The 11,883-nt window shown below is 39.2% G+C and overlaps 1 long non-coding RNA gene across 1 annotated transcript; it reads right to left on the bottom strand.

The window, feature by feature from the left end:
- Positions 1 to 4,529: 4,529 nt before the first annotated feature.
- On the bottom strand, positions 4,530 to 10,986 carry LOC133382362 (uncharacterized). The gene is made up of 3 exons (XR_009761926.1): positions 10,870 to 10,986; positions 7,974 to 8,125; positions 4,530 to 4,693 (listed from the first exon to the last, which is right to left on the bottom strand). It is a non-coding gene; the product is annotated as an uncharacterized LOC133382362 (long non-coding RNA).
- Between the last annotated feature and the right edge of the window lie 897 nt (positions 10,987 to 11,883).

Raw genomic sequence — 11,883 nt, forward strand, 5'->3', positions numbered from 1 at the left:
CCCTGATCTGGCTTGTTAGAATCAGTGTACTAAAGACACTTCTCACATGCTCAGACACCTCTCTCTTTAGATAAGATGACTGACTGAACTGATAGCATTGAAGCCTTTATTTCTATCTGCTTTCCAAATTATAGTAATGTGTTAATTTCACATTTCCTAATTGTTGGTACAGACAATCTCTTGGTCACAATATTGCTTTTGAATGATGCGTTGCTGGCTTTTTATTTTATGCTGCATTTTTATACTGCTGCATTGACTTGTTTCATGTTTGTTTCTATTTTGTGTTTTATTATGTTTTTATTATGTTTGTAAACTGCCCTGAGCTCTGTTTTTAACAGTGAAAGGGCAGGATAGAAATTCTCTTAATAAATAAATATTCCATAGTGTTGGAAATAGAGTCCAGGCATTAAAAAAAAAAAAAGATGCCTCGCATCCTTCCCCAGTTTTTAGTCATAATTACTATGAGCAAAATTTGTGGAACTGGAATATGGCGACCCTAATCTTTTCCCCATCTGCTTCATTGCTGTTCTGTGCTGCTGTTTTGATATTTGGTTAGTTTTGTGGTTTCATTTTATGGTTTTAATGTAATTTGTTCTTATTTTAATTGGGATATTTTGTAAAGCACTCAGGGACCATTTGGTGAAGGATGGGCTATAAGTGCAAATGATAAATAAATAAATAAAAATGTGCTTTCCCATCCACATTCTCAAGACAGAGGAGAAATCATATCAATATGTAATTGTACCCTAGGTAAACTGTACCAAATTGCCTCTTTCTTTGGATGTATATTTCTCTGAGTGTACACTGGTATTTTTCATGCATTAATCTATCTTGCTGGAGCAGGATATTTTGCTATGAATGCAGAATATATGTATAATTATGGACACCAATCCTTTGAACTGCAGTGAAAAATTCCTTCTTATTTGAAGAGCTTGATTATATTTCTAAAATACAAGTGGGATCAAGAACTAAACATTTCAGACTGGAGTGATACTCTTCAGATTCACACTGCTCCATTTCATTCCCCTCATAACCTGTTTCCATGCCTTGCTCCCACTAGCTAACTCCAAGGAATCTGAACATACTCACACTGCATTGGGCTCCTGGGAGCATGTATGTCATTTTGTTTTGTTTTTTCCCTGCTTCTGCAAACTTCAGTGTTTCCCTAAGCCTGCTGATACCTCCTTCTTGTGCGTGGATGGTGCCATTTTGGGTACCTAAGGAAAATTAATCTCACCTGAAGACTGGAATTTGTATATAAAAGATCAGTGAAAATGACTTTGGGGAAGCTGATATGCCAGAATGTCAACATTCAGGCATATCAGCCAATTTCACCTGAAGTTGTTTTCAACAACCATATACAGTAATACCTCAGTTAATAAAGTACATGTATTTCTGGACATTACTTCTTTAACAGAAACTTTTGTACTAGAGGTAGGAATAACATGGAAAGAATAGGGATAGTTTCCTACACCACAAAAAAGAGCACTTCGACATATTTCAGCAAACTTTTTATTCAAAACTAACAATATGCATGTCTGAAATGAAATAACCAGGCCAGGTAAGCCTTGAAGGCTTCTTCTAAAGTGCATCCAGCCATGCCTGCCTTGCCTTTTTTCTTTTATCATGTAGAATCTTGCTCTAGCAATCTAAAGCTTTGAGCACAGTTCTCCTCTCCGTACACTCGAGCAGGCAGGCAAGGGGCAGCTACCCCCTCCCCTGTGCTTGGTTTCTCTCTCTCTCTCTCTCTCTCTCTCTCTCTCTCTCTTTCTCTCTGCCATCCTGCCCTACACTGGAGCAGTTGTGTCTGCAGTAAACAGTGCTTCCAAGGCATCCAAAGGCACCTATGCTACATGGCAAGGAGCGCCATTCCAGCCACACGAGAGAGCTGTATGCAGCAGCCACAATCCAGTAGACAAGGAGCCACATTCTGACTATGTCAGAGTGTGTGCCCCCTCTCCCGCTCCACACACCCAAAAAGACTTTGTTATCTTTCCTGGAGGATTTGTTACTGGAGGTATTACTGTAAAGTTGACAGTATATGTTACAAAAATGATGATTGCAAATCAAAGTATGTATTCTGCTCTTCATTTATTTTATTTTTTTAAAAAAAGTTTAAATTAATAATGCAATCCTTGCATTGTGGCAGAAGAAGAAGAATCAAATGTCAACTGATGCTGTTATAAAAATGACAGCATAGAGTGTGGATTGACATTGTATTCATTCAAGGTGACTAAAACCACTTTAAAAAATAAATCTGCCATGTTTTTGCCTTTCCTCCTTTGCAATCCTTTGCAAATCTGTGCCAAACAAAGTGTCACTGAGTTCAATAAAGTTTAGTCCCAAGGTAATTTAGTATAGTATGGCAGCCTTAAATTTTATACAATGTATAAATTTTAGCATAAGTCTAAGATCCCAGATTCTGAAGTACCAGTTTAATAAATTAGTGCCCTCATCCAGTTATAAAGTACCTCTATATGCAACAGGCTTCCACACATGTATCCCAAGCTAGATAAGGAACCACATGTGCAAATATGACAGCTGTACTTGTGCATGCAGGAAAAATTCCACCAATCAGCTGTAATGGAGTGAGAAAAGCCTGGGGTCTCTCTTGGGATTTTATCTAATTTGAAATGGTTCTGCATACTAAGCTTCTGATATTCTGCACACACTTTTAATAGGTACCCTATATTTTATGTCTATGGCCTACAGACCAAAGAAACTTAACTTGAAATAGAAATGTTGGTTGGTTGGCTGGCTGGTTCTTTTCCAATGGAATGCAATCTTTCTTGTACAAGAGAGAGAGGACAAAAATCCAAATCAATCTGATCTATTATGCTGTTCATATTTTCTAAAAGGATTATCTTTGGATACTGTGGAGTTTCCGAATTGGATATCTCTTTTCTGTAAGATTTCTTCCCCAATATTTATTAATAACAGACTATGGCAAAATATTATTTGAAGGAGAGGTTGTCCCCTTTTGTTTGATGCATTATATATCCAGCACATACCATTTGAATTTCTATTTTTTGTTCTGCAATAGATAAGAAAGCAGATAGCACTGATATAATAGAAATGTATTTTCCACATTAGCAACATGGTGCTATATCCATTTATTAAGGACTTTATTAACATTGTCTCCCATTACAGTGACCATCAATAGGTTATTGATCTTTGCAGCCAACTCTTTATTATGGCCTCTGTAGATCAAACATGTACACATAATATTTTATTGAAATCCTCCATGCTTTGATTAGTAAAAATCTGTTAGATATGCCATATATGGAAATATTGATAACATTCAAGATTAGAGACTGAAGGTAACTATGCTTTCATGTGCTGTGGGGATCAGCTATCCAATACAATTAACATAGTTGAAAATCCCCTGCAAATATTCACTGAATACATGACAGGGAAGCAAGATCTTGCCTGCAAGCCATATCCAAACATGTCCTTTGGCTTCCCTGGCAACTGCGCATTCGGCATAAGTGTGAAAGGGGTCCTATGCAGGTACATATGATTAACCAGCATTGTACTCACATAGAGGAGCTCTTCATGCCCTGTCACACTAATACCAAAAACCATGTGTCCAATGAGAGTGTCAGCATCAAGAAGGCATGGCTAGCAGATATGATCCAATTTCATTGAACACATTGTGGTGAAGTCATGAAAGCATTCACTATATCCCTCCAACTTCTGGATATATGAGGAAATCTTATTGTTTACAGACATCCCTAACTCTGGCAGTACTATATTAACTCACAAATTTTCATATTTCTTTTTAGATATATTTTATCAATATGATCACACCAAAGTGAAATTAATGTGGAAATACCTGGACTTAGCTTTCAAGCTTTTCAAGACCTGGAATAACCATTAATGAAGATCTTAATTTTCAGAGTAATGCTACATTCCTGAAAGGGAGAAATCCACAGTGAAGCATCTGCTGCATCCAGAGCCAGGATTGAAGCCACTCTGGGAATTGCAGCTCTGTGAGGGGAATTGGAGTCTCTGAACAACTCTCAGCACTCTTAACAAATTGTAGTTCCCAGGATTCTTCGGGGAAAGCCATGACTCTTTAAAGTGATATAATGCTGTTTAAAATGTATAGTGCAGTTGGGTTATTCATTATAGCTTTTAGTTTCCTTGTATGAGATTCAAAAGTAGGAAGAAATGCCGCCCTGGGCTCCTGCTGGGAGGAAGGGCGGGATATAAATCAAATAAGAAATAAATAAGAAATAATCAAATAAAAACAATAACAACCAAAACAAACCATCAACTTATGAGACAGAACAAATTCACATAATGAGCTTCCAAAGTAGTATCATAACTTTACCAGTGCCAAATTAATTTTTTTCTCACTCTGCCTTTACTTCCGATAAGGCTGTTTTAAAAGTAGGTTTTCAGTTATGGAGCCATTTTCAGATTATTTTAACCCAAATTTAAAGTAACACTGGTTGCAAGTGTTGTTGTTTGGTTAAAATCTAAATCGAAGACTATTAATTAGTCTTATAGTGGAGCCCCTTTACAAAGTACCTTTCCAAACAGAAACAGCAACCAAAACAACAATTTCCAACTAGGAGCTGTTTCCATTTTCTTTTCTTTTCTTTCCTTCAGTCCATTTTGTCCTTACTGCTGTTTCATCTTGTTAGCAGTTAGAAGCCATTTGTATGGAAGGACAATCTTTTACTTCCTAAAGGGAATAGATTGTAATTAGGTTATAATTTAATCATGCCAAAATATAACTAGGTGTAATCAAATTGTGAGTTCAGAGATCTTAGGAGTCTTCAGACTTTCTTTTCATATTGAATTATCAAGGATGTGGAGTAGGTTTGGGCAAATGGAACACCAGACAAGAAGCATTTGTGGTGTCCATTTTTAATTCAACTCTTCAATGTCTTTTTAAAAAAATTGCATGCATTTGTATCCCATTCCACAACTCTGATGCATGGTTTGGATGCATTATTTGTACTTGTCCTATAATAATGAATTTGCATGTGTCAACCTAAGAACATAAGAAGAACCCTGCTGGAACATACCAAAGGCCCATCTAATCTAGCATCCTGTTCTCACAGTGGTCAACCAGATGCTGACAGGAAACCAAAAACAGGATCCAAGTGCAACAGCACTCTCCCCACCTGCCATTCCCAGGAATTGGTATTCGGAGACCAGGTATGGAAAGATCTGTCTGTTTCGGTTTTCTCAGTTTCTCATTTTTTCCAATGTTAAATTCAGTTCTCTACATTTCTGCAGCAATCTGCAATGTTTTTTTTTAAAAAAATCCTCATGAAAATTCTCCACCATTTTAGTGCAAATTTCTCCAAATAAACACATTTTTGTAGGCAGTTTTGTCAAAGGTACACATTTTTGCAAGCCATTTCTCATCATTTCATGCCTTTTTGCATATCATTTTCACTCATATATTCATTTTTATGCACACTTTCACCTAATATATGCATTTTTGTAAATGTTGTTTAGTTGACAAACTGCATCCCAAAATTCTAATAAATGCACATTTTGAAGGATGGCTGTGTTTCGGTTCTCATATTGTTTCAGAAATTGTGAATTTGATAAATGCGAACTGAATTGAAATTCTCACCCATCCCTGTCAGAGGCACACAGAGTCTGACAGGGGAGGCAGATATTCCAAGCCCATTTCACCACACCTGGCTTTAAATGGTTCCTCATTAAAATATACTGCACAGATAGTGGAGAGGTCCTGAGAAAGTGGGGAGAGCACTAGGCTGTGCACAGAGGTTGGGATAAGTAGAAGAATGGAATAAGGGGTTACAGGAAGTAGATGGAACAATGCCGCAGTAAGCCTCTCCTAAACTTTCTGAGTCTCCAAATCCCTATGTGCCCAAAGCAAATTTAGACCCTCTTTGTGACTCTAAAACAATTGATTTTCAGTGGAAATTAAGAAAATAGCACCTGATCCACAACCATCAAATGAAAATTTCTGAGTGTAAGGCTAAAATAAAAGTCTCCAAATCCCTATGTGCCCAAAGCGCGTTGACAGATTCTTCAATGTTTCTAAATGGCTTCTGAGCTTTTACCCTCCCGGCGATTAAATTTAACAGTAAAGGAAGGGGCAGTGGAGGCCTCTGTACTTTCATTTCTACGGATTTATGCGTAGATATTCAAATCTTGAACCCAAACTGTGATCATTATGTTCAAGGTGTGAGGATAACTGGATCCTCTTCAGACGCTCTCATCATCATAAATGCCTATTTACCCCCTTTTATAGCCAGAAGTCTAGCTCCCGGATGTATCTGGGATAAATTATCAGAGTTTCTATCATTTGTTGAATCTCAATTCCCTTTTGATAGGATAATACTTTGTGGGGATTTTAATGCTAGGCTGGGCCCTGGGTGCACTGACGGTCCTTCATCGAACCAGGGCCTGGCCCCTGCCATCCCCCTAAATACTAGGATCTCTCAAGATCAGATCATTAACAAACAAGGCCTGAAGCTAATAGAACTTATTCAAATACATCACCTGGAGTGTTTACATGGCTCAGCCATAGACTTGTCCAAAGGTGCATTCACATTCCTTTCACCTAGAGGAGCTAGTGCTATAGATTTCACGTTTGTTACAAGGTCTCTAATACCAGAGGTTCTTAAGTTTTCAGTATTAAACAGAATTGAGAGTGACCACTTCCCCACCTCGACAGTATTGAGTTTAGGCCACCCTTTTCCTCCTACTGTCTTATCACACCAGGCGGGCCTCCAAATAGCCAATCGTAGAGTCCGTTGGTCCCCAATTTTAAATACCTCTGCCTCACAATTTTTGGATAGCAGTATTATGCTTGCTCTTAGGAGAGAAGCTATGGACCCTGAGACAGATGCACTTAATTCTTATCAACATATTATCACTCTTTTGAAACCTATGTTGATTCAGAGACCCCCCTCAAGGCTGCTCCGCCCTTGAGTAAGAGGTGGTTTGACCAGGATTGTAAAAATGCTAAGCGCCAATTAGTTAACTTCGCACGTAGAACAATAAGGGTTCCAACCCCTTTTTGTCGTGCTCACCTTGCCCATCTGCGCTCCTCTTATAAGTTATTGTTAAGACAAAAAAAGGCTCTGTTTATGAATGCACAATGGCAACAGGTTAATCAAGTGCTGTTGGATGGAAATGAGTGTCTGTTTTGGGATATGGTAGCTGGTGGGTCTGGATCCAATAGTTATTTTATAACTGATCAAATTCCTGCCTCAGGGTGGTATGATCATTTTACCAAACTCTACACCACCTCTGTTGATATTTTTGGCCCTCCCCTGCTTTTTAAGGAGCTGATCTATTTTGATTGGCCACCGGTTACGGTAACCCAAATCCATGTTCTTATCTCCTCGTTGAAAAAGGGCAAGGCCCCGGGAAAAGATATGATACCACCTGAACTTCTTACTAATTTCCCAGACTGGTGGGCACCCATTTTTGCCAAGTTGTTCACCCAGATTAATACCACAGGCATTATGCCGGAGGGCTGGAAGCAGAGCATTGTTATCCCTATCTTTAAGAAGGGCCAGAGACAAGATCCAAATAATTACCGGCCCATTAGCCTATTGGACATTGGAGCTAAATTATATAGCAAATTCCTTTTGCTCAAATTAGAGGAGTGGGAAACAGCTAATGGGGTTATCCATCTGGAACAAGCTGGGTTCCGGAAAGGGCAGAGTACCATCGATCACTGCTTTACCCTATATTTCTTAGCTAGACAATTGATGCTGGGTCCTACAAAACATCTTTATGCCGCCTTCGTCGACCTGGCGGCTGCTTTCGATTCAATAGATAGAGGTCGTCTGTGGGACAAGCTTGCTCGAACTAATATTGATAAACGCCTTTTATATTTAATCAAGGAATTGTACTCTAATAACAGCATGAGAATAAGAGTGGGAAACAATTTAACAGAACCAATTCTGGCAAATATGGGTATAAAACAGGGCTGTCTTCTCGCACCCACTTTATTCAACCTTTACCTGAATGACATCGTTGCTGAACTGGCGGGTCCATCATATTTCCCTCCCTCTATGAGAAGTAGGAAGGTTGCAATGTTATTATATGCGGATGACATGATACTTTTATCTCTCACCCCCATAGGCTTGAGGAGATTACTGACGCATCTGGATGTCTATTGTAAAAAGGAACAATTACAAATCAATTACCAGAAAACTAGGATTATGGTTTTCGGGAAAAGATTTAGTAAACACAAATGGGTTATAGGAGATCATCCAATAGAACAATGTCATTCCTTTAAATATCTAGGGATCCAGTTCCAAGATACTCTCTCCTGGAAAAAACAAATTGCTGCCACTAAACTATCAGCCACAAGGTCTGCCAGGGCAATCCTCAGATTCTATAGGACCGTGGGGGGTTATCTTGTGGCCCCTGCTCTGAGAATTTTTCAATATAAGGTCTTACCTCAGATTCTATATGGGGCGGTTATATGGGGTTGGGAAGTCTCTTCCTTCCCTTCCCTAGAAGCCATTCAAAATAGTTTCATTAGACAGCTTATGCGCTTACCTCCTGGCACTCCTTCCGCATTCTTACTAGCCAAATCTGGCCTTTTTCCCATTAGTGCCCAGATCCATAAATCCTTGTTAACGTATTGGACATCATTAACTAACACAACTGCTAAGACTTTGGCGAAGGCCTGTTTTGATCTGGCCGTGTTGGCCACTTATTGGCACTCTAGATTTTCGACTATATGCCATCAATATCATATCGCACCTCTGCCCTTTTCTTTACTGAATAAAGCTAAACTGTGAGAACAGATAGAACAACATTGTATATGGTTGGATAGGTTAGCAATTTCCAACTCTAAGTTCTCAAAGTGGTATGGCACATTTAAATCTGATCATCTAATGGCTAAGTATCTGCCGAATCTTTTATCTGTACATCTGAGACACGCTTTTACAGCTTTAAGATTGCAGAGAATGCCTAGTGCTTTTATATCTGGACGTCATCAACAGATTCCGCGGTGCCAGAGGTTGTGCATTTGCCTTTCGGGAAAGGTAGAAGATCTGCCTCATTATCTACTCGAATGCCCACTCTACTCACACCCAAGACTTAAATACCTTGATCCCTTGATCAAGTGTTTGGGCTCTTATGGTGAAGAACAAATTATATACTTTCTTCTTGCTGATACTGATTTCATGGCCACCTATAGGGTGGCCCATTTTGCCCTGGCTGCTCAAAAGTTGAGGGCCAAGCACCTTATAAATCAGGGGTTTTAGGGCTTTCAGAGGCTGTTGGTTATTTTACAGTTTTAATTGTGTTATTTTTTAGAGTTTAACATATTTTATTATTAGAGCTGGTGGTTCTGTGTAATAATTGTTTAATTACAGAATTTTAAATGTTGTGATGGCCTATGGTCTGGCAATAAACTTATCGACTAGATGTGCCCAAAGCAAATTTAGACCCTCTTTGTGACTCTAAAACAATTGATTTTCAGTGGAAATTAAGAAAATAGCGCCTGATCCACAACCGTCAAATGAAAATTTCTGAGTGTAAGGCTAAAATATAAGGAATTCAATTGACTCAAGCACATTGCTATAACTGAGCTTCTGATTTAGCAGGAACTGCTCTTTTTGCTTAGGGGGGCTCTGTAACTTGAGGGGGAACATGTGGCCCTCTAGATGTCATTGAACTGTAAGGATGCACACACACTTGCCCGTTTTTACCACAAAAATGTAGTTTTTCTTAAGATGAAATTGTTCTTGCTGCTTTCAACCTTATAGATCCTGCCATCCAGACAGTGGGTGTGGTTACTTTATATGTTTAAAAACCCTCCCATTGATTAGATTTGCATCTGAAAACACTTGTCTTGCAAATTCAGAACTGCAGGCTCACTTCATGATAGTCACTTATGCCCCCTCACAGCCACTTCCCCTTTAATCTGTCAATCCCCCCCCCAAAAAACCCTCATGTGAAAGCAGTTTACAACGTCATTGGACAGGTATGGATGTACACACACACCTATTGCTGGGACCCCCTACATATATTTTCTAATGGAAACTCTGTGAGATGCAGTGAGTTTTTATTTTTTAAAAGAAACCATGAAGCAAAAACTATGCAATAGGTCTAGACTATGTGTGGACTAGGTAGAAAAAAAACAAGAACTCAGTTTCCATCAATTCTAGAATAAAATGTCATATATATGTTGCCTGTATCCCACGAGCCCCTTCCAGCATGGCCAATGGTCAGGGATGATGGGAGTTGTAGTTTAACAATGCCTTCAGGGCCACAGGTCTCTCCCTGCTATATAACATGCCCCTTGCCACCTTGCATTAGCCTCTGGAAGCAGGCTTCCTTCTTCCAGCACCCAATAACGAGTGGCAGTAACTATTGAGCCCTTTCCAGCTGCCATCTCCTCTTCTTCTTTTCCTGCACTCTGGACAGTATAGTTACTGCCTTTCCTTGTGAGCTCAGGTTAATTGATGGTGAATTCCCAAAAGTGTCCATTGAGTCCATGGTTGTGACCTGAACCTCCAGTCCCACGCATCCAAATCTGTCTGTGTCTACAAAGTCTCATTTGTAGCTATTATAACCTCTAGGATATCAAGACATTACAATGAAAGAAAATGACAAGGACTGGAGGACTCTATGGGTAAAGCCACACTCACTGGTCTTCTGGTTCCAGTGTGTCTCCCGCCTGTCTTTCTGAAAATGGGGTCACACAATGCTAGTCAAACCCTGCCCTTTTTTACTGTAAAACCCGGTGGGATCAGCTTGAGTGCGTTTTACTCCCAAAATTTGCTTCAAAGAGATTTTGCAATGAATCAGCAGATCAACCTGTTGCATCTCCAGGTGTGGCCAATGGAAACACTTTGCTGTATGCGACTAGTGTGCTCACAGCCTATAATAAGTATTTACCTGTATCAGATGGGCTGAATAGGCTATTTTCTCATCCAGAATTGTCCTTCAGATGCAGCTATTTTTAAAACCATGAAAGCCAATGAAAAGACGTTTTATCAGTTTCAATGGACGTGTAAATAGCAAGCTCTTCTTTTTTTCAGTTTCTATGGAATAGAGAACAATGGTCGTTCATGTGGAAAATCAATAACACAAGAATGATTTTGTAAACTGTTTAAGGTAATACACTCTTGTTCCTTAGTGAATGTCAGATGCTTGAGGCTGATTTTTTTAAAAAAAAGAAGGCCTTTTTACTGCTTCCAAGGGTATTTTGACATAGAGTTTATTTCTCCCGGGCTCTGATGTGTTCATTTAGCACAAATCTAGTATCAACCCATGTACCTATTCCTCCCATCACCTGCTAATCCATACCATAGATGCAAGGAATCCTGTAAAAAACCTGGAAGGTACAGCCCACACATGACAGTGCAAACTTGGGATGGTATTCAATGCTAGTCCTACTTAGAGTAGACCCATTGTTATTAATGTACATGAGTAACTTAGGTTCAATAATTTCAATGGGTATACTCTGAGTAGAATTTAATTGGTATAGTTATTCTCTACACCCCATAACTCATTTTCCCCGAGACTGATCACCACCTTTTCCCTTATATCCTGAAGCACGTCCAACTAGTCATCAGATAAAGACAATTAGAACTCTTTTTTAATGTATTGAACACTGCATTATCAGGTGCATTTGAGCCCCAAAGAATGTCGCTTCCAAGGTTTCTGATGTCCATATTCAGGAACCTCTTTACCTTTTGAGCGTCAAGGGGAAATGGAGTTCTTGCAAAGAGGTCGCCTGTGAGGCCTTCTTGAAATTACTGTTATAGCCGTTTTGGAGAAAATAAAGAAAAAGGGGTCTTGCCTAGAAACATAGGAAGCTGCCTCAGCCAAACATTTGGTCCATCTAGCTCAGTATTGTCTACACAAACTGTCAGCAGCAATCCAGGTTTTCAGACATGAGTCTTTCCC

This window comes from Rhineura floridana, chromosome 3 (assembly GCF_030035675.1).
Source record: "Rhineura floridana isolate rRhiFlo1 chromosome 3, rRhiFlo1.hap2, whole genome shotgun sequence".
Classification (NCBI taxonomy): Eukaryota; Metazoa; Chordata; class Lepidosauria; order Squamata; family Rhineuridae; genus Rhineura; species Rhineura floridana.